General features: G+C 42.3%; 1 pseudogene; it reads right to left on the reverse strand.

Annotated features, from left to right (window-relative positions):
- Window positions 1-316: 316 nt before the first annotated feature.
- Window positions 317-1,078, reverse strand: LOC116810114 (ubiquitin-conjugating enzyme E2 variant 1-like; annotated as a pseudogene).
- Between the last annotated feature and the right edge of the window lie 3,312 nt (window positions 1,079-4,390).

A 4,390-nucleotide genomic window follows, 5' to 3' on the forward strand; every position in this document is an offset into this window, starting at 1 on the left:
AGCTGAGTTAGATGTGTCCCACCAGTTGTGACAAGAATCAATTTAAATAGATTTTCTTGATGCCAGAAGCTCGACTATGTGGACAGTATTTACACTCGACATGATGATTTGTTATAGCACAACTTACATATTTCAAATGGACAAAAAAATTAGTATCATTTACAATATCTTAAGATAAATTTCCTTTGAATGGAAGCTTTCTTTCCAGTACTTTCAGGTCTACAAGATGTACCTAGAAAATTTACTACTGTGGAAGATGAAGACTACTTCAGTTGAATGAGGGAAAAGGTGAAGGTCCTGTGGTTTTACTTTTTGATTAACTGCTATAACAGTGTCCTTCAGGTGGCTGAGGGAGTTTCATATTTTCTTTAGACATCATTAGGCACTAAAGCTCTTGCAGAACAACTTTGTATCTCTTATTTTTTAAATTTATTTTGTATCCTTCAGTCAACTCACACCAGCAGAACCACGTTGATGCTATATGAATTCTGCCATTTTGCTAGCACTGATATGGCTCTTGGTCTACCACGCCATTGGAACTCTTAACTCCATTCATATTAATTTTTGTTAAAAATCTTACAAAGTGGGGTGCTTCTGGGTATTTAGGTCCACATTTTATTTTAAGGCTGTATATTTGGTTTTCACCAATTGTTCTTGGAGGCCCGATTACCATCTTTGTCCATCTTGTAAGTATCATGTCTTCATCGTCTTCTAGACCCCAGCTCCTGTGCCATCACCTACTCCTTTCTGACCTTGTTCCAGTTCTTCCAACAGTTGGAAATTCTGAGGGACTTTTACTCCCAAGCCTGTGGTGGCATCACTCCTCCAGTGCTTACTTTTCGGAGTGGTTGCTCTATTAGAAAACCTGGTTCATGGAGGGCCAGGTCATTTTTATTTGTAGTTTTTATTTGTAGTTTAATTCATTCTTTGCTGAATGCAACACAGTCCTGGCTCGGCAAATTGTTCTGTTCAATTCTCACAAATCAAGCATGCTAGAACGTGATAGCAGCATCAGATGAAATTTAGAGACATACCATGATGCTCCTTCTGCATTCCTCACCAGGGCCTGTGTTCCCATCTCCCAGTTGCGGAGAGCTCACAGCTGTGCTCCTCGATGGGCTTGCCCTCAGCCAGGATGCTGCCTCACTCTAGGTTACGGGGGCAATCAGGGCCAAGGACAGGCTGATGTGGTGAGCCAATGGCTTGATCTTTGTGTCAGTTTGGGACAACTCGGAAGGATCATTCCCAGCTTCAGAGTGTCCTATGGGATTGGTTGAGGCCTCCATGGCAATTGCACCACAATTCAGCCCTTCTTTTTGCCCCATCCTGCCTTCCTCCCATCTTTACAGCTACATTCATAGCTTTCCAGAACATTTGCGAAGTCTTACAAAACTAATGTTTAACTTCATAAAGGGACATATCCAAGCATCTTTCTCTGAATGAGAGGGTGAAAAGAAAGTCACACACTTCTATAATCTGTACACTAATTGAGTAGAAAGGGTGTAGGTTAGCAATGGCACAGGAAGTTGACTTTTTCCCAGCAAGAGGAAAAAAGTTTTGCTGCCTAGAAGTCTCTGCATTATGAGTGCAGTTAAGCTACCTGGCCTTGAGGATCACTGTGTCTGGAGTCAGATGGCACCTGAGCATCCTCGACTCCCTGTGAACTGCTTCTGTGGGGAAGAACACTGTCTAGTGCCCAGCCTTCACAGAATCTCCCCAGTCAGCTTTGCAAAAGAAACCACTGGATTGTGAAATTTCAGAAACAGATGAGAGCTTCGAGGTCATTCCATCTCATCATTTCCAACATGGAGTCTCCAGACTTAAAAAGCAGAATTGGAGTTCTTCAAGTTATTTTCAATACTTTAAAAAGCCAAATTGAAATGATGTGTTTGCCATTTAATAGCAGGAGATAACAGGCTCATCAATACCAGTAATTCAGTTTAATCTTTAGTTCAACAAATTAATTAATCACATACTTGATGCTAGACCCTGAAGATAGAGAGATGGATAGGCAGATGAATTCCTGGCCCATATAGAAGTTGACTTTCTAGAGGTCCAGATAGACAAAACCAAGTAAACAGATAGACTTATTAAAAAAAGATATGATGGCTAGCATGAAGAAAGAAAAGTAATCAGTAATGTGACACAGAAAAACAGAAGGTGGAATCTAGAAAAAGGAGTTAGAAAGGACCTTGCTGAAACTGATACCTTTCATTTGACTTAATTAGTTGAAAATGGAAAACAAATGAAATAATCCATACAACAAACCCCCATGACACAGGTTTACCTATGTAAAAAACCTGCACATGTACCCTTGAACTTAAAATAAAATAAAAAAAAAAGCCAATTACAAAGCTGCATGGGTTAATGGCAATGACTTTTGGTTGCATGTAATTCATGAACTTATGTTAACTTGTGGGAAGATAAGGTCTGGCTCCTGACAAAATAAACTACTTACAATCACATGAAAAAAAGGAAAACAAAGTAATTGTTCCTCAGTAAATACAATTATTTTGACAGATGATAGTTTTCAACGTGTGGGTACCCTATAGAATTGACAAAAACGGGTCTTCTTATATGAAATGGTTAAAACCACTGATCTAATTCCATCTGTCATTTAAGAAATAGAAAAACAGGCAACTTGGTGAGATCACATCACTGATCTTTGGCCAACCGGGAATAAGACTTAGGTCTCCTACGCCTTAGTATGGGGCTCTTCCCATTGTGTCATGCCTTGAATCGCAGAGATGGCCTGGAAACCGTGTGGAGCATGTTGCAGAGATGTGACTCTGCATTGAAGCCTCCTTATTCAATCCTCTGCCTCTTATTCACAGTGTGATCTTGGGAAGGCTGTTTTATGCCTCAGTTCCTTCCTCTATAAAATGGGATGCCGATAACGCTACTTCCCTGAGGTTGTAGTACCTGTCCAGTGAAGGAGACGAGGCACTGAGATGACTCAGCTCATCTACAAGAGTGGGGAGAAAGGACAAAGGCCAAGGGTAGTTAACCCATGGGCGCATCTGCTCAATCAGGAAACAGCCTCAGCCCAGGGGGCTGAAGACCTTGCTGCTCCAATGTTGCTCTGGTATTGTTCCTGGGAAGGTCACCTTTGGTCCCTAGGCCTCCCTTTTCCCTCCTAAAAAATGTGACTCCTACTATCCGTCCCCACCTCAATGAGGAAAGATAAAATCCAAAAAGTGTTAAAAGGTGTTGACCCTTTGGAGAAGGTTTCTGTGTTGAATGCAGGGGTGGAAAAATGTTTTTCTCACCCATCTCTAGGTTCATGACTGAGGGCCCTATAACAAAAGGCAGGTTAACAAGAGAGAAAGGCATGTACATTTATTTAATGCAAGTGTTATGTGACATGGGAGCTGTCAGAAATGAAGGCCCAAAGAAACAAGGAAACATGTATTTTTATGGTTAGGTTTGATGGAAAGTGGAGAAGGATTATCCAAGGAGAAGGATATTTGGAGAACAAACAGATAAGATCTAATGGTAATAAACCAGGGAAGCTTAGCAAGGCCTGTTTGTTCAGATTCTTCTTGGCATCTCTGGATCCTTGGCAACTTTTCTCTGAGTATAGGGAGGGTAACTCTCAAATGAAGTTCTTATGACCTGCTTCAGAGGGAGATCAGGAAATCCTTCCTAGGTTTTATAACAGGTTTCCAGAGAGTGGGGGGCAGGGAGGTGAAAGTGACCTTCTTTCTTCTGTTGTTTTTCAAATGCTAAGATGCCATTTATTTATTTTTAGAGACAGAATCTCACTCTGCCACGCAGGCTGGAGTGCAGTAGTGTGATCACAGCTTACTGCAGCCTTAAACTCCTGGGCTCAAGGGATCCTCTTGCCTCAGCCTCCCAAGTAGCTGGGACTACAGGTGCATGACCCCATGCCTGGCCAATTTTTAAATTTTTTTCTAGAGACAGGGTCTCACTGTGTTGCTGAGGCTACTCTCGAATTCTGGGGCTCACGTGATCCTCCCACCTTGGCCTCCCAAAGTGCTGGGATTATAGGTGTGAACCCCTGTGCTCATAAGATGCCATATGGACATGATGTAGCATGTCCTGGACCCCATCAAGGGGTAGTGTCCACAGAAGCAGCAGGTGCATGTTTGTGTCTTATATGAAGGGCAAGGCCAGAGATAACAGCAGGAGAATAAAGGGCTGGGAGATGGAGAGTGCAGGTGAGTGAGTGTGGATTGGGGACATGGAGGTCATTGTTTACCAGAGTGCAGAGGTGGAACCTGGGAGGGTATCTTTTTTATCCACGTTAGTATGGTCATCCCATTCCATTTGATGCAAGGCTACCTCTTCCTGGTTCCGTGCTATCAGTTAAAATATAGTCTCTACCCTGTTTCCAGCCCTTCATCTCACGGCACTATCCCTACAGCAA

The sequence above is a fragment of the Hylobates moloch genome, unplaced genomic scaffold (genome assembly GCF_009828535.3).
Source record: "Hylobates moloch isolate HMO894 unplaced genomic scaffold, HMol_V3 SCAFFOLD_1, whole genome shotgun sequence".
NCBI lineage: Eukaryota > Metazoa > Chordata > Mammalia > Primates > Hylobatidae > Hylobates > Hylobates moloch.